Consider the following 19,284-nt stretch of genomic DNA (forward strand, 5'->3'; position numbering starts at 1 on the left):
GGCATGCTCGTCTGCTGCTGCGAGCGAGATGTGGTGTGCATGGTTGTTCTGCAAGCCTTAAGCTGGTTTATGTGAAACCACGCAGACATGCCATTGGGATATGCGATCTTGTATGCTGAGGGGTTTATTTTGTCCGAAATGAAGGGAAAGCATCACTTGCTGCCCTACTACAAACTCGGTGGCATGTATCTTTTTGTCGAAACAAGCTGTGCTTTGTTTCTTCCTGGTCCCAGGTCTCACAGCTGCTGCGAGTTGGGCTGTCTTTATGTTCTCAATTAACTGCTGTACAGCATTTTCATGCGTGAGGGCGGGGCTGGCCAAATCCAGTCCTAATAAATACTCTGTACCTTTCATGGGGCGTCCGGTCATGAGGGTGTGGGGGGTGTATCCTGTGGATGTGGATACCGTGTTTCTTAGGAACATTAAAGCAAATGGGAGAACTGAATCCCAGGTGCTGTTGTTCTGTTGTACCATTTTCCTGAGAGTGGCTTTTAAAGTCCTATTCATCCTCTCTACAATGCCGCTTGACTGGGGGTGGTATGCTGTGTGAAACTTCTGCCTAATTCCAAAAATTGTGAGGACGTTTTTCATTACTTGTCCTGTAAAATGGGAGCCTTGATCGGACTCTATACTGCGTGGGAGGCCCCATCTTGTAAAGATGTGCTGTGTTAGTATTTTAGTTGTTGTCTTGGCCGTATTCGTTCTCGATGGAAAAGCTTCCACCCATTTTGTGAAGGTGTCAATGACCACCAACACATACTTATAACGTTCTGCAGGGGGGTAGGGGTCCTATGTAGTCTATCTGCAAATTCGTCCTGGGGCAATTAATGGGGCGGGTGTGACTAAGCTGAGCCATTCTTGCATATCTGTCCGGATTATTCTGGGCACAGATCAAGCAATTTTCAATGTAGTGAGTAACATCGGCTTTTAAATCAGGCCACCAGCAGAGAGGTCTGAGGTGGGCTAGGGTGGGTTCAATGCCTTGGTATCCATGATTGTCATGGAACTGACAAATAATCTGGTTCCTGTCCTGGCTGAATGCCGCCTTTTAAAATCACACCATCGTGTGTGGTGATTGCGTTTTTAAACTTGTCGTATGGGGCTGGGAAGGTTCCTTTTAAAACGTCCTTGAGTTTTTCATCTTCCTTCTGTGCCTTTGCTAGATTTTGAATGATGGTCTGTGAGACCTGAACCGCGTGTACTGGGGTGCTCTCGGTGGTGGGGGGAGGGGGGTTCCAAAAGTAATCATGCCTGGAACCTGCCTTCGCTAGGGCGTCCGCTTTAGCATTACATGGGGTGGGGGGAGAACGGTGATGACTGCGAACTTTAATTGTACCATATTTTGTATCTTCAGCTGTCTCTAGGATACGTCGGAGTAATGGGGCTGAGGGTAGGGGCTTTCCATCTGCGGAAACAAATCCTCTAGTTTCCCTCGGGGTAGGAATTCCGTTAAGCTGTTACAGACATATAAGCTGTCCGAATAGATGTCTGCTGGGGTCGGAAACGAGTCAGGGTGGTCTATAATGTAAGCTATGGCTGCCAGTTCTGCTGCCTGCGAGCCTAGATGTCCTGGCAACTTTAGTGAAATCTCTTCAAGGGCGTGTCCCTGCGCGTCCTCTACATAAATGCCGCAACTGGTGATTCTTTTTCCGTTCAAAACTGTGGAGGAGCCATCCATGTAGATTTTCAGGGGTGCGCACGTGTCTGGGCTGGGGTTTCTGGGGTGTACTACCTGTTTTCCTGGGAGCTGACTTGGGTATAAATGGGCTTGTGGTGATGATCTCACACTCGTGGGGTCCCTGCATATTGCAAATTATCGGCTAGGAAAGTGTGGGTCTTGGTTCTTTTGACTGTAATGTCCTGTCCCTGTAAAAAAAGGGTCCAACGGGCTGCGCGGATTTGGCTGACTGTGCCATCTTTAAGTCGACCGTCTAATAATAGCTGTGTTGGGGTGTGTTCAGTGAGAATGGTGATGTGATGGGGTTGAGTCCTGTAATGCAGGAAAAATACTGTACTGCCCAAAAAACTGCGAGCAGGTGCCTTTCGCAGGCAGAAAATCCTTGCTCGACAGGGTCTAACACGCGTGAGGCGTATTGGGCGTAATTGGTCATGGCGTTCCTGGAGGAGTACGGCCGAAAGGGTTCAGTCGGTGCTTGCAACTTCGATTGCGTATGGGGAAAGTGGATCTGGGACCTGTAATGCGAGGGCTGTGCTGAGGGCTCTTTTTAAAGCATCCACGGCATCCGTGTGCTGTGGAAGCCATTCTCAAGGTGCCTGCTTCTTGAGAAGTTCGGATAGGGGCGCTGCTTTTGTGGCGAAACCGTCGATATGGTTTCTGCAGTAGCCAACCAATCCTAAAAGTGACCGGAGGGCTGAGACATTATGGAAAAGGGGCAATTTGACGATCGAGTCAATTCTCTTTTGCTCGATCTCGCTTTTACCATGTGAGATTACTGTACCCAAGTAAATCACTTTTTCCTGCAAAATCTGGGCCTCCTTCGGGTTGACTTTACATCCAATTGCTTTTAGGAGTGCTAGGTGTTCGGCGAGAAGCGAAATATGCTCTCCCTTTGTGTCTGTCTAGTAGTAAGTCATCTACATACTGGACCAGACAATCGGGGCCGGAAAATTTTGCTAGTCCATTTGCCAGCTGTCGGTGGAAAATGGAGGAGGAGTTGTGGAAGCCTTGCGGAAGGCAAGTCCACGTATATTGTTGTCCCTGGAATGTAAAGGCGAATTTGTACTGGCACGCTTTATCCAATGGAATGGACCAAAAGCAGTTGCTAATGTCCAAAACCGAAAAATGTTTGACTGGAGTCCCTGTTTGAGCATGGTCTCGGGATTCGTCGCTATGGTGGGGGCTGCTACTGGGGTTACTTTGTTCAGTTCCTGGTAATCAATTGTCAGTCGCCATGATCCATCGGGTTTCCTGACGGGCCAAATCGGTGCGTTGTTTATGGAGGCTACTGATCTGAGTATGCCTTGATCAAGCAAACTCTCTAATACTTTGGAGATTTCTCCCGCTGCCTCTTGGGGAAACCCGTACTGCTTTTGGGGTCTGGGGTCGGGGCCTGTTAAATTTACCAAGCCAGCTATTTTGCCACAGTCGTGCTTGTGCTGTGCAAATGCTGCTTTGTGTTGCTGCAGGACTTCCCTAACCTGTTTGTCCTGACTAATAGCTCGAGGGTCGAACCAGAAGTCTCCTACTGAGCTAATTCTGTTTTCATAGTCTCCGACTGTGAGCGTGACGGGGGCTCGTGCTGCCTTTGCCATTCTCCATACTCATTTATTAAGTGGATCAAAAGAGAGGTTATGGGAGCTCATAAAATCGATTCCTAGGTTGTGTTCAGCTGTCTGGGGTAGATCGACCAAAATTACGGGGTGTTTAGTTGTAATGTTTCCTATTTGTTTCGCTACAGGGGCTGTGATGTGTCCTTGTTGTAAATGACCTGTAAAGCCGCTGAGTGTGATGGTGTCTGTTGTGGGTCACGTGTCTCGCCGAAACATCGTGGAGGAATTGAGTGTGGTACGGGACCCTCCTGTGTCCCAAAGAAATTCTACGGGGTGTCCCTGGACTTTGCCTGCTAGGACTGGTCTACCGGGCTTGTCCCAAAGGGTGTCACAGACCCAAGTTGTGGAGCCCGAACACCGTCAGTCGGTGCTGTTCATGTCAATGTTCTCTGAATGGGCGCTAACGCTATGGATTGACATTGCCCTATTCTTATTTAGGGTGCCTGTCTGTTGGTTTCTTTGCTGCTTTTGGGGCGCGTTGCACTCTCGTGCAAAGTGTCCTAACTGTCCACAATTGTAACATTTCTGGGGTTTTGGCTGTGGTGGGCTGTTCCTGCCCTCATTTACCCATGCAGGGTTCTGGTGCACTTTTCATGTCTGCCTCGGGTTTTGCAAATGCGGTTTTGCCTTGGACTGATTGCTCCCAAGCGCGGGACAATCTCTTCAAATCCCATTTCTTGTTGTGGGCCTCGTCTGAGGTCGTAATTTGTGCAAGCTCTCTGTCCTGAGTCTGTCGCATGAGAGACTAGGACTCGAGTCCATTTGGCCATGTTATCTGGGGACAAATGGGCACGGGCTAACTCTCCGAAAACTGCTGTGAAATGTATCCACAAGCATCCAGCAAACGCTGTGGGGTGCTCTGTGTTTTGCCTGTTTAGGACTTCTACCAGGTCTCCTCTGATATAGCCGATCGCATCTAGGATCGCTGTGTGCATCTCTTGGAGTGCGCCTCCACATACATTTTGTGGGTCAGGAAGGGCTGCCACGACTGAAGGGTCGAGGCTTAAAACTGTGAGCTTCACTAGCTCCTTTTCGGCCAGGCCGTACATGGTAGCCTGCTGTTTAACTCTAGCGAAAAACTGGTGGGGGTCTGATGTGGGAAGGAACGGTGTAATCTTTCCACACGCGTCCTGTAATTGGGTCACGATTAACAGGGTTGTACACAGGAAATCTGCGTTTCCTTCTGCTGCGGTTCTGCGGTGTGTGGTTACAGGGTTCATGAGGGTGTGTTCTGCCTGTCCAGTCGGGGGTTGGGGTGCTTTTCTCTTTTGGGGTTTTTCTTGCGTACATGTCCCATGTACGTATCTGTGGGCAGCCTCATTTAACTCCTGCCAAAAGTACTTTGAGACCCATTCTGGACAGAAAGCAGAGATTGCAGTTCTGCAATTTGCTTCCGGCACTTTGTGTGATCTACGGAGCTCTGCCTTTGTTCCATCGTGGAAGTGTGGAACGGTCGTAGGGCTGCTTTCAAATCATTGCACTGTTTCTGCAATTTCTCTACCTGTTGCTCGGTTTCTTGTCTTACTAAGACCGCTCGTTGCGTGTCCTGGTAGGCCTTATCATATTGGGTCTGAAAACTACTCAAATTGGCGAGACAAGACTGGTGTGCCCTCTTGCATCATCCATCTCTCTGACACTCGCTGCTAACTGTTCTCTCAAATCTTTATTCTCTTTCTCAAACTCGCTCACATCTCCCTCACTATTTCTGTCTCTCTCCTCTATCTCTCTATGGAGCGTCCTAACGACCTCCTCTGTGCCTCGCAATTGTGCCAAGCAGGACACGATTGCCATCGGCATGCGAGCTTTCCCGAAGCTCTTCTTGTGGATCTCTGACAGGTTCTCCCACCAAGTATGTCCTATACTCCCGGGACCTATTTCATCATTCGCGCAGAATTCACTCCAAAGGGGCCATCCTTTCCCTTTGAGGTACTTTCTGATTTCCTCTTCCCATACGGGACACTGTCCTACTCTACTGGTCGCTGCGACCTCAAATTCCTGGGGGTTCATAAGGCGTTCAATTGCCTACATTGCAATTTTCTCTATTGAATTTGGAACAGGGGGTGATAAAGTGGTGATGTAAACACGGGTACGGCTTACGCTAATTTCCGGCCTACAAAACTCCCGACAGTTTTACGCGACAAAATCTCTCAGGTTTACCTTATATCCCTGTTAGTACGCATGCATTAACACACTTCCGAATCTTGGAAGTTTGATCAGTATCGTTCTTACACTTGTGGTTTTTCTGTTTCCAATTGGATTCCAATTCAAATTTGGGTTCTCTCGCAGTGGTTAGGCCACTTCTAAGTCGAGTCCCGTCAGAGGTCGCCAGTAAATGTTGCTAATTGTGTTTCTCTTAATTTGGCTCTGAAGATGGCGGCAAATATGGTCGCCTTCCTTAATTCTAATTACGTTTTGCTCTCGAGTCACCAGGTATCTCTCGATACTGCCACAAGGTTCAAAACCGAATACTGATCAAAGACTCGATACACCAGTTAGTAAGTTCAAACTCAATGCTCATTTATTTACACACACAGTCAAATATACTCATGCATAAAACTCTACAAACTAAACTATCACTACTGCTAAAGCCTATACTTAGCTTCGGGCGCCCACTCAGTCAGAGGAACAATGGCCGTTGTTCGGGTCTGAGGCTGCTGGGGTCGAACTGGTATGGAATAACAGCTAAGAGCGTCTGTCTCGTAGCGTGTGTTGACCTTGGACTTACTTGTTCTGATGTTGCTGTTGGGCAGGTCTCTCCTTGGTGAGAGCCGGAACCAAGAGAGCAATTCTCTCTTGGGGGATTTTTATTTTACCCAAAAGGGGCTTTGCGCGCTTTTCGGTGGGCCTTGAACTTGACCCCAATTAATTGGGCAGTTTCCCAATCGTTCCTATCGATTTCCTCCAATAGAGGGGTGGGTGCCCTGATGGCTGGGCGTGTCCTTGGTGGCCGTTGGCCTGCTTTCTTCTGGTCTCTTCTGGCGCCGGGGTGTCTACCTTGGTATTGTTTACTTAAATGTTGCTCTTTTGTCCCCGGGGATGGCTCATTAGTATGGTAATAGTTTTGCAGTTTTGGTCTTGTCTGGGAGCTGCGGCTCCAATCAATAGACAAACCCTGCACCTGCTTGCTTTCTCAGTATTGTCCATTTTCCCTACAATCTTTGCAAAGTGTCCATTTTGTAATCGGGAAGTGGCCATCCCAGGTGGCTACAAGACTTAAAGGAAACGTACAGTTGGGTGATGGTGATGAGGATAGTGTGAAAGAGCGTCAAAGTCGAAGGCTTGGTGGGAATCTATTTAAATATGTCCAAGCATTGCCAAGGTTTGATGAGAAGGAGGTGGAAGCCTTTTTCATTTCATTTGAGAAGGTAGCTAAACAAATGAAATGGCCACAGGAGATATGGGTATTACTGATTCAAACAAAGCTGCTGGGTAGGGCTAGTGAAGCGTATGCATCACTATCATAGGAGGTATCTGAATCGTATGAGGAGGTGAAAAAATCCATCTGCGGTGCATATGAATTAGTGCCTGAAGCCTACAGACAAAGGTTTAGAAATTTAACAAAAGAATTTGGTCAAACATACATGTAGTTTGAAAGGATCAAACAGAGTAATTTTGATAGGTGGATAAGGGCTTTGAAAATAGACCAAACATATGAAGCTCTCAGACAAATTATACTTTTGGAGGAGTTTAAAAATTCAATTCCTGATGTAGTGAGAACTCATGTGGAAGAGCAGAGGGTTACAACTGCGAGATTAGCAGCAGAAATTGCAGACGATTATGAATTAGTTCATAAATCAAAGCTTGGTTTCCAACTTCAGTTTCAGCCTGTGAAGGATACAAACTGGGGATATGAGAAATACTCAAGAGGTAAAGGTGATCTGATGGGAGATAATAAGGAGAGTACCTCAGATTAAAACAGAAATCCAGGAGGGTGGAAAAGAAATGAAAAATTTCAAATGTTTTCACTGTAATAAACTAGGCCATGTAAAGTCACAGCGTTGATGGTTGAAGAAAAGCACTGGGAAGGCTGATGTGGTAAAACAGGATAAGACAGTGGGGTTTGTTAAAGTGGTAAAGGAAAGCCCAAGTGAATGCGAAGGAGGTGCAAAAGATTGTACAGCCTGATCAAGAGGTGATTGATAAGGTGCCAGATCTCTTTAAAGAATTTACTTGTGTGGGTAAAGTTTACTCATGTGTATCAGGAGGAGCAGGTAAAGAAGTCACAATTTTAAGAGATACGGGAGCTAGTCAATCTTTAATGGTAAGAGATGAGGAGTTAAGTAGTTTGGGAAGAATGTTGCCAGAAAAGGTGGTAATATGTGGAATTCAGGGTGAGAGGAGTAGTGTTTCATTATATAAGGTAAGGTTGGAAAGTCCAGTGAAGAGTGGTGAAGTGGTAGTAGGAGTAATAGAGAAACTATCTTGTCCAGGAATACAGTTTATCTTGGGTAATGATATAGCTGGATCGCAGGTGGGAGTGATGCCTACTGTGGTTGATAAGCCAGTGGAAAATCAGACAACTGAAGTGTTGAAGGACGAATATCCTGGGATTTTTCCGGATTGTGTAGCAACAAGGTCGCAAAGTCACAGGTTAAAACAAGAGGAGAAATCAAAGAGTGAAGATGAAGTTGAAGTGCAATTATCAGAAACAATTTTTGATCAGATGGTTGAAAAAGAACAAGAACAGGTGGAAGATGAGGCGGATATTTTTAGTTCAGGAAAATTGGCGGAGTTACAACAGAAAGATATAGAAAGAAAACGTATGTATCAGAAAGCATACACGGAAGAGGAATCTGAGTGTATACCAGAGTGTTATTACTGTAAAAGTGATGTCTTGATGAGAAAATGGACACCTTTACATATGCAGGCGGATGAAAAGTGGGCAGAAGTTCATCAAGTAGTATTGCCGGTAGGGTATAGAGGGGAGGTGTTGCGAGTTGCACATGAGGCACCAGTGGGAGGTCATTTGGGAATAAGGAAAACTCAAGCTAAAATACAAAAACATTTTTATTGGCCTGGACTACATAAAGATGTAGTTACATTTTGTCAATCATGTCACACTTGTCAAGTGATGGGGAAACCTCAAGCAGTGATAAAACCAGCGCCCTTAATACCCACTCCAGCATTTGAGGAACCTTTTGCAAGGGTCCTAATTGATTGCGTAGGACTGCTTGCTGAAACAAAAAGTGGGAATCAATATCTTTTAACTATAATGAATGTGTCTACTAGGTTTCCAGAGGCCATTCCAGTACGTAATATTACAACTAAAAAAATTGTGGAGGAGTTACTTAAATTCTTTACTCGATATGGACTACCCACAGAAATACAATTGGATCAAGAATCAAATTTTACCTCAAGGTTATTCAAATAAGTTATGGATAGTTTAGGAATAAAACCTGCGTACCATCCAGAATCGCAGGGAGCGTTAGAACGGTGGCATCAGACAAAAAAGACAATGTTGAGGGCTTATTGCCACGATTATCCGGAGGATTGGGATGAAGGAATTCCATTCCGACTGTTTGCAATTGGGGATGCACCTAATGAGTCAACCAAATTTAGTCCTTTTGAACTAATTTTTGGTCATGAAGTAAGAGGACCACTTAAATTGATTTAAGGAAAAATTGGAGAGTTAGAAATCGGAAATTACATTATTGGATTACCTGTCAAATTTTAGGAAACGGTTAAATAGAGCAGGTGAATTGGCTAGACAACATTTAAAAGTTGCACAAAATGTGATGAAATGGGTAGCGGACAAGAAATCCAAAGTTCGTAGTTTTGCCTGTGGAAATAAAGTTTTAGTATTGTTACCAGTGGTAGGTGAACCTTTAAAAGTAAGGTTTTGGTGACCGTATCAGATTGCAAGGAAATTAAGTGAGGTGAATTATGTGGTAAAAACACCAGATAGAAGGAAGACTCACTGAGTGTGTCATGTGAATATGCTTCAAAGGTACTTTGAAAGGGAAGAAGACAAAAAGGAGGAGGTTTTAATGATTCTAACTCAAAGTGACGAACCAAATCCAGATGACTGTAAATTTGACATACCTCAAATTAAATTGGAAAACGAGGATGTTCTTAAAAATTGGGATAAATTGTTGACGTACCTTCCAGAGGAAAAACGAACTGACCTGAAAGAGTTATTGATATCACATGGGCAAGTTTGTAGAGATAAATTGGGAAGTACTAAAATGGCTATACATGATGTAGATGTGGGAAATGCTGTTCCAATCAAACGACATCCATACAGACTTAACCCTTTAAAATTCGCACAGGTTAACAAAGAGATTGAGAGTAGGCTTAAAAATGGCATAATTGAAGTGGGTTGCAGCCAATGGAGCTCACCCATAATGATGGTACCCAACGGTTGTGTGTGGACTATAGAAAGGTTAATGCAGTTAAAAGAACAGACTCTTATCCTATCCCACGTTTGGAGGATTGCATTGTGAAAGTGGGACAATCGGCTTTTGTTTCCAAAGTGGATTTACTTAAAGGTTACTGGCAGGTACCTTTATCCAAAAGGGCGAAGGAGATTTCAGCTTTTGTGACTCCAGATGGTATATACCAATTCAAAGTTATGCCATCTGGCATGAAAAACGCCCCAGCCACATTTCCAACGGTTAACTAACAAAGTCAGTTCAGGATTTCCCAATTGTGCGGTATACGGTATACATCGACGATCTGGTAATTTTCAGCCAGACATGGAAAGAACATTTAAAACATCTGATGGAGTTATTCGATCGACTTCAGGGGGCGGGTTTAGTGATAAACGTAGCCAAAAGTGAATTTGGAAAGGCCCAAGTCACTTTCCTTGGCCATACAATTGGACAGGGTCGAATGGTCCCATGGGATGTGAAAACAAATGTTATTGGGGAGTTTCCAATACCCTCGACATGACGGGAAATAATGCGATTTCTTGGAATGAGTGGATTTTACCGGAAATTTGTCCCCAATTTTAGCAGTGTGGTCGCTCCACTGACGGACTTGCTCAAGAAGTGTAACAAATTCCAGTGTCAACAGGCATTTGACGGCCTGAAAGCCGTGTTAACCACTGCTCCTGTGTTAGCCATCCCAAATTATCCAAAACCATTCAAAGTGGCGGTTGATGCGAGTGATGTGGGTGTAGGTGCGGTGCTTCTACAAGACGACGACGAAGGGCTAGAGTGGCCTCGTGGTTATTTTTCAAAGAAATTGAATTCTCACCAGAAGAAGTATTCCACGATTGAGAAGGAGATTTTGAGTTTGGTGCTGGCTTTGCAACATTTTCACATTCATGTGACCAGCAATCCGTCTGACACCGTTATATATACTGATCATAATCTGTTGATGTTTTTGGAGCGATTCTGGAATAACAATGCAAGGCTGTTTCGCTGGAGTTTATTGTTACAGCCATTTCATTTAAAAATAGTACATGTGGCAGGACGAGAAAACGTGATAGCCGATGCTTTGTCACGAATGTGATGAACGGAAGCAGTTTCAGTTGGAGGAAGAAGAACGAAAAACAAAATGGACTATATTATTATACCTGTTTGCGTGTGTTTTTTGAAACAAAAAAGTATATTTACTGTGTGCATTTCTTAATGATAGTGAAAAGGTGAAAATAAAAACGATCTTGAAGTTGATGGTTTATTTTTTTTTCTTGGGGGGGGGGGGGTGTCATGTGAGAGTACCTTTAAGAAATGGGTGTTTATAAATGGGTGTGTATATAAATATCTGTAGTGAGAGTACCTTTTAAGAAATGGGTGTTTATTACTCCAGTGATGGGTAAGGACTTCCTGTGGCGGCCATGACCTGCTAGGTTGCGTTCACGGCAGCTCCCGCCGAGGTCGGTATTTTGGGCCGCTGAATGGGAACGGACGCTGGAGAGGTCCCCCAACCCCGTGCTGCATGGAAAGAACTAGGAGTGGGACTGGCAGACGCGCAAACGCGGGGGAAAAAAAGCAGAGAAGGTCCGGAAGACAAAATGGCGGCCGTAGAAGATCGGGAGGTGTGGGCCCAGTGGTCCAAAGAACAACAAGAATTCCTTAAAAACTGCTTTATGGAGCTTAAAATTGAGATGTTGGCCTCCATGGAGAGGATTGTGGTGTCCCAGAAGGCGCAGGAGAAGGAGATCAAGGAGGTGAGGAGGAAGGTGGCGGAGAATGAGAACGAGATCCTGGGCATGAAGGTGGAGGCGCACGAGGCGCTACATAAGAATTGGCAAGAGAGGCTAGATGACCTTGAGTACAGGTCCTCGGAGCCATAATCTGCGGATCCTGGGCCTTCCCGAAGGAGCGGAGGGGGCGGACGCGAACACGTACGTGAACACGATGTTGGGGACGCTGATGGGCATGGGGGCCATCCCGCGGCCCTTGGAGCTGGATGGGCCGCATAGGTCCTCGCCAGAAAGCCGAGAGTGAACGAGCCACCGAGGGCGATGGTGATACGGTTTCATCGTTTGACAGGCCGGGAGCAAGTCCTGCGGTGGGCGAAGAAAGAGCGGAGCAGTAAGTGGGAGAACGGCGAGATCCGCATCTACCAGGACTTGGGAGCTGAGTTGGCGAGGATGCTTCCGGGGTTCAACCCGCTAAGGCGGTCCTCCACAGCAAAGGGGTGAATTTTGGGCTCCTTCATCAGGCGAGACTCTGGGTAACATACCAGGACAGGCACCATTACTTTGATACACCGGTGGTCATTCATCAGGCATGAGAAGCTGGACCTGAACTAAGGGACAGTTGTATGGGTGAAATGTGCGGGTGGGGGTGGACCGGAGTTAAGATGGCGGGTAAAGCATAAGATTATTTGCTTGTCTGCTCCAGTTTGGTTGGTGGTTTTGTTGTTTGTTTTGCTTTCCAGGGGTTTGGTTTTAGGGGGGGGGGGGGGGGAAACGCCCGGGACGAGTTGTCCGGCGCACGGGAAGGTCCCGGTTGGCGCTTGCCCCTCTACTCTGCGGGGGAGGGGGGTGTTGGGTGGCCCAAAGGAGGCAACAAGTTTAGGGTCGGCATATAGAGGCGGGAGCGGCCGGGGGTCAGCATGGGTGAGCTGACTCACGGAAGCACAGTGGGGGGGAAATCAGAGCTAAGCGGATGCTTGGCCGGGGGGCGGGGGTGTGGGGTGCTGCTGTACTGACTGAAGGGGAGCTAGGTGAGGGGAATGGATAGAGAGTCGGGCTGGAAACGGGAGGCGGGGGCACGTGGCTGGCCGAAAAAGGGAGATGGCTAGTCGGCAGGATGGGGGGGGGTGGTGGCCAAGGCTGATCACGTGGAACGTGAGGGGCCTGAATGGGCCGGTCAAGAAGTCCCGCGTGTTCTCGCATTTAAAGGGGTTGAAGGCGGACATGGCCATGTTTGCAAGAGACGCACTTAAAGCTCGCGGACCAGTCGAGGTTAACAAAAGGATGGGTGGGACAGGTGTTTCACTCGGGGTTAGACTCTAAGACCAGAGGGGTGGCAATTTTGGTTAGTAAACGGGTGGCATTTGAGGCGGGGAGCATCGTGGCGGACAAAGGGGGCAGATACATAATGGTGAGTTGCAAGCTGCAGGGGGCCCGGGTGGTGCTAGTGAATGTGTATGCCCCGAACTGGGACGACGCGGACTTCATGAGGCGCGTGTTAGGTAGGATCCCGGACTTGGAGTCAAGTAACCTGATTATGGGAGGGGACTTTAATACGGTCTTGGATTCGGTCTTGGACCGTTCCAAGTCCAGGTCGGGAAAGAGGCCGGCGGCGGCCAGGGCCCTGTGGGAGTTCATGGGCCAGATGGGGGTGTGGACCCGTGGAGGTTTGTGCAGCCAAGGGCGAAGGAGTTCTCCTTTTCTCCCAAGTCCATAAAATCTATTCGCGGATAGACTTTGTGTTGAGTAGGGCGCTGATCCCGAGGGTGGAGGGGGTCGAATACTCGGCCATTGCGGTCTCGGACTATGCCCCGCACTGGGTGGACCTGCGACTGGGGGTGGAGTGGGGTCAGCGACCTCTCTGGAGACTGGATGTGGGGCTGCTGGCGGATGAAGAGGTGTGTGGGCGGATAAGGAGGAACATTGAGAACTATGTGGGAGAGAATGACACAGGGGAGGTAACAGTGGCAGTGGTGTGGGAAGCTTTGAAGGTGGTCGTTAGGGGCGAGTTAATCATCAGGTCCCACAGGGAGAAGGAGAGGCGGAGAGGGAGAGGCTGGTGGGAGAGATAGGGTAGACAGGAGATGCGCGGAGGCCCCAGAGGGGGTCTGCTGAACGAACGCTCCCGGAAACTGCAGGCGGAGTTCGACTTGCTGACCACACGGAAGGTGGAGGCGCAGTTAAGGAAAGTGAAAGGGGCAGTCTACGAGTATGGGGAGAAGGCGAGTAGGATGCTGGCGCACCAGCTGCGCAAGAGGGAGGCAGCTAGAGAGATTGGGGGAGTGCGAGATAAGGAAGGCAACATGGTGTTGAGCCCAGTGAGGGTCAGGGAGTTCTACATGAAGTTATACGAGTCGGAACCCCCTGGGGAGGGGGAAGGGATGAGGCAGTTTATGGACCGGTTGAGGAGATTGGGGGCCCCAATTGAGTTGGAGGAGGTAGTCAGGGGGCTGGCAAGCATGCAGTCGCGCAAGGCCCCGGGTCCAAACGGCTTCCCTGTAGAATTTTATAAGAAGTTCTTGGAGCTACTGAGCCCGCACCTGCTAAGAACGTTCAATTAGGCAAAGGAGAGAGGGACCCTCCCTCCGACGATGTCGCAGGCATTGATTTTGCTTATCTTGAAGAAGGAGAAGGACCCGCTTCAGTGTGGCTCCTACAGGCCGATATACCTACAGGCTGAATGTAGACGCCAAACTGTTGGCAAAACTTCTGGCCACCAGAAGAGAACTGTGTCCCGGGAGTGATTGGGGAGGACCAGACGGGTTTCGTTAAGGGCAGGCAGCTGAACACGAATGTGAGGAGGCTCCTGAATATTATCATGATGCCCTCGGAGGGGGGGGGGAGGCGGAAGTGGTGGCTGCAATGGACGCGGAGTAGGCCTTTGACAGGGTGGAGTGGGAGTATGTGTGGGAGGCGTTAGGCAGGTTTGGATTCGGTGAGGGATTCATTTGGTGGGTCAAGCTGCTGTATCAGGCCCCTGCAGCCAGTGTGTCCACAAACCGGCTACGGTCGGAGTATTTCAGGCTGCACTGGGGGACGAGGCAGGGATGTCCCCTCTCCCCGTTGCTGTTTGCCCTGACAATTGAGCCGTTGGCCATTGCGCTCAGGAGTTCAAGGGATTGGAGGGGGCTGGTGTGCGGGGGGGAGGAGCACCGGGTCTCCCTCTACGCGGATGACCTGTTGTTGTACATTTCGGATCCGCTAGAGGGGATGGGGGCGGTCATGCGGATCCTGAGGGACTTTGGGAGTTTCTCGGGGTATAAATTGAACGTGTGGAAGAGTGAGCTGTTTGTGGTCCACGCTAGGGGCCAGGAGGAGAGACTGAGGGAGCTCCCGCTCAAGATAGTGGAGAGGAGCTTTCGGTACTTGGGGATACAAGTGGCCAGGAACTGGGATGCCCTGCACAGGCTCAACTTAACCCGGCTCATGGAGCAGATGGAGGGAGAGTTTTAAAGGTGGGATATGCTCCCGCTTTCTCTGGCGGGACGGGAGCAGACTGTGAAGATGACGATTCTCCCCAGATTCCTCTTCGTCTTTCAGTGTCTCCCCATTTTCATCCCCAAGACTTTTTTAAGTGGGTGAATAGGATTGTTACGGGATTTGTGTGGGCGAATAAAACTCCGCGAGTTAAAAGGGCATTCTTGGAGCGTAGCCGGGGGTGGGGTTGGGGAGGACTGGCTCTGCCGAACCTCTGCAGCTATTATTGGGCGGCCAATGTGGCCATGATTAGGAAGTGGATGATGGAGGAGGGGGTGACATGGGGGCGGCTGGTGGCGACATCATGCAAAGGCACCAGCCTAGGGGCACTAGTCACTGCTCCGCTGCCATTCTCACCGGCGCGATACACCACAAGTCCGGTGGTGATGGCGGCACTGAGGATTTGGGGGCAATGGAGGAGACACAGGCAGGAGGAGGAGGCCTCTGTGTGGACCCCGATACAGAATAACCATAGATTTGCTCTGGGTAGAATGGATGAGGGTCCCAAGGCTGCTATAGGGCAGGTATTAGGAGGATGGGGGACCTATTTATAGACGGGACTTTCCCCAGCATGCAGGCGCTGGAGGAGAAGTTCGGCCTGCCCCCGGGGAATGCGTTCAGGTACCTCCAGGTTCGGGACTTTCTTAGAAAACAGGTGGGGACATTTCCGCTGCTGCCCCCGCGTAGGATCCAGGGCAGGGTGGTGTCTGGCATCTGGGTAGGGGAGGGGAAGGTGTCGGACATATATCAGGAGTTGCAGGAGGTGGAGGAAGCCTCAGTGGAGGAGTTGGGCAAGTGGGAGGAGGAGCTGGATGAGGGCCTGTGGGCTGACGCCCTGGGCAGGGTAAACTCCTCCTTATCATGTGCCAGGCTCTGCTTAATTCAGCTTAAGGTGGTGCATCGAGCGCATATAACGGCGGCAAGGATGAGTACGTTTTTTGGGTTGGAGGACAGGTGCCCGAGATGTGCAGGGAGTCTGGCAAACCATGCCCATATGTTTTGGGCATGCCCGGCGCTTAAAGAATTCTGGCAGGGGTTTCGAGGGTGATGTCTAGGATTTTGGACACTCTGGTGAAGGCGTGTCCAAATGTAGCGATATTTGGGGTGTCGGAGGATCCAGGAGTGCAGGAAGCGAAAGAGGCCGAGATACTGGCTTTTGCCTCCCTGGTACCCCGGAGACGGATCTTGTTAATGTGGAGGGACTCGAAACCCCCGAGTGTGGAGACCTGGGTTAGTGATATGGCGGGGTTCCTCAGCCTGGAGCGAATGAGGTTCGCCTTGAGAGGGTCCTTGATGGGGTTCTCCCGGTGGTGGCAACCTTTCCTTGACTTTCTAGGGGAGCAGTAATTGTCAGCAGCAGCATCCTGGGAGGTTGGGGGGGGGGGGGGGGGGGAGGTGGGGGGGGGGGGGGGGGGCGCGGGGGGAGGTAGGGGGGGACGGACTGTTGATATAATGTAAATTTTGTATGAAGACAACACCCACCTTGTTCTGTTTAATAATTCTTGTTTATTTTTATTTGTATTATTATTTGTACTTCTATCTTTGTTATGTATTAACGTTGGTTGGAAAAGCTTTAATAAAACATTTATTGAAACAAAAAATTACTGCAGTGATGTCAGAGAGTGGGTGGAACTAGGATGTCTGTCAGCTTTTTACTTTCGTTTTAGGCTGTTTGCTGCAGGTGTTGAATCCCAAGTTTCTTTACCAGTCAGTCTGGCCTCAATAAAAGTCGAGATGGATTTGCAGGTACAGCATTAGTTATTTTATTTGACTTGCAAGTCTGTCTCAGTTCACAGCGGTACAGAACACATCCTGCTTTCTGCACCTCCGGAATCAAGTGAGGATATAAGACAAAGGACTCTGTACTGATACATTCAAATGGCATCAAGTTTCACATACTCAACACCCATAGGTCATCCTATATCCCTCCTGACCTGTTTGATCTATTCTGATTGGCTCACTTCCAATCCCTTCCTCTGGCCCCTATTACTCAGCATCCTTTTCTCCTGCTTTGGTGGACACACCTCTTCCTGCTTTTCCATGCGGTCTGAAATCCTTTGTCTGTGAACTCACCAGAATTAAACTGGCCTACCTCTACATTACATTAACTAATATCTCTAAAGTAACTATTTTATATCACATTCGTCACAGGGTGTGATTTAGTTTCATTTTCAGTGTTGGAGCTGAAGCCAGACCAAGCAGGTGTACTGCTGTTCTGACTGTCTCTTGATCATTTGGTGAATTCAGAATTATAAATGTTCTCAGTAGTGAATGTAAACCTAATGTGCTTCTGGTAAAAGGTGTTTTAAATCTTATGGATGGAAAGCTTAAAGGATTATTTAGTGTTGTATTCTTTGGGGGTTGTATTTGAATTAATGGTTGCTAAGATGTTCACTGTATGTTTTAAAAAGGTTAACTTGAGTTCATAGAATAAACATTGTTTTTCTTTAAAAAATACTTTTCCATTTCTGCTGTACCACACCTGTAGAGTAGGCCATGTGCTCCCCATACCACAATCTATTAAAAGTTGTGGGTCAGGTGAACTCCAAGCTACACTTTGGGGTTCTCTAAACCCTGGCCCATAACAACATGCTGAAGTCGAAGCATCAGTTGGTTATTGGATCTAAATTGTTTAAGCACTTCAGTGCAAACTGTTCACTGGAATACTGTTGTATCTAGCTGCAGGCGATTAACCAATTTTATTTCTGAGGTTTCTGAGCTGTTTACAGGCAGATTTGTTAATCACTTCAATCTGATTTGAGATCCAAATTCTGTGATTGAACAGAGATTCAAATGATTAATATATATAACATTATGAAAATCTGATCAAAGTCTTTCATTTAAGAGTCGTCACTGTTTCAAAGAATTGTCTAGAACTTGTTTGTATATGGGTGTAAAGGTTGTATTTAGTATTGTGATGGGATGTTTGGATTTTTTGCTGAATGATTTGACTTTGTATATTAATTAACTTGATGTTAATATGTCCAAATCTTGATCTGTTGGTTTGTTGTAATTTGTATCAGTCAGGAGAGAGGCAGAAATCCCATGTGTTATATGCCATAATTAGGGGGTAAGTTTTAATTTGAGGTACATTTTTATAAATGGCATATGTAAGGTTTTGAATCATAGACTTGTCTGCTTGAGTTTTCCGCAAACTTACTAGCATTAGTAAACAACTACAATTTGTGGTAGATGATGTGAAAGAAAAAATGAGAGTTGCATTTATATATTAATTTCTAACATCACCCAAAAATGTCTTCAAGAATTTCACATACAATTAATTATTTTGTTCTGTAGACAAACATAGCTTCTTTTTTACACCAAGGAATACCTTGCTAACATCAGTGAGATGAATAAGCAGTTCTTGTGTTTCTGGTATCACTAATCAAGAAATGGTGTTGTCCAGAACACAAGTAGAAATCTCTCCTTTTAAATAGTGTTATGGAATCTTGGCATTCATCAGAACGGGCTTTGATTTAACATCCCTAGGTTTTGCAGCTTATTACCGTACTGAGGTGTCACCCAAATTTATGCTCAACATCTTTAATTGGCCATCTGACAACACCTGCACACACAACCTGAAACCTGTAGTGTGCTTCACATGCAGCGAGAGATTGATCTGATGTGATTTGTAAATTTAAAAATTATGCTGTAATAGACATTTTTGCATAGTGAGCACCAGGGCGCACACAATGCAGACTAATAAAAAGGAAAATTTTGTTTTAAATAATCTATACAACAAAGATACATTGTATACGGCCATAAGCATTCATATCACTCCTCACACAAATGTGACACTATATACCCACAGAGTTCCATAACATGCTCCTCTTTATCCATGCAGGGTCGGCTAGGAGTGCTGTCCGATAACAACTTTCATCTTTGAGATTCATGGGTACAATTATCACCAGCACGACACAAATCTAAGAAACCTCTCTCCCTCGGGTCACAACAGTCTTGATGGTGTAGCCTTCCAGGATTTATTTTCAAGAAAGAAACCAATCAAATCCCGGTTCACAGTTTGGCCACTTCTGGTTTAAAAGGAATACCCAGCTCGTCTCTAAGCTATTCACACGGCTTTCTAGGTTTCCGATCTTTTTAGCCAGCTCACACGGTACCTCCAAGAGTTTCTGTCTCCTTTTCAGTCAAACAGAAAATTGACCCTTCTGAGAATTTGTTTTTCTCCCTGAAAGCATTCTCGGTTTATCTTTCTGTCTCCATCTGCTTTCTCTTTGTGTCCGTATGTGTGCTGATCACCTTCATCCTCTAGCTGCTCTGCTTGTAGCTCTCCTTTGCATCTGTAGCTTTCTTGTGTGTCTGGCAACATGGCGTCTGTATCTTAACTTTCTTCCTATTGATATTACTTCCAGGTCAAGGATTGCCTGGTCACATGACGAGTATTATTGTCACTGAAAAGCACAATTGATCCC

The 19,284-nt window shown here is 47.2% G+C and overlaps 1 protein-coding gene across 9 annotated transcripts in view; it reads left to right on the plus strand.

Moving 5' to 3' along the window:
* usp34 (ubiquitin specific peptidase 34) overlaps window positions 1-19,284 on the plus strand; it is a 446,082-nt gene that overhangs the window by 195,955 nt on the left and 230,843 nt on the right. The window lies entirely within an intron of this gene.

The sequence above is a fragment of the Scyliorhinus torazame genome, chromosome 1, assembly GCF_047496885.1.
Source record: "Scyliorhinus torazame isolate Kashiwa2021f chromosome 1, sScyTor2.1, whole genome shotgun sequence".
Taxonomy (NCBI): Eukaryota; Metazoa; Chordata; class Chondrichthyes; order Carcharhiniformes; family Scyliorhinidae; genus Scyliorhinus; species Scyliorhinus torazame.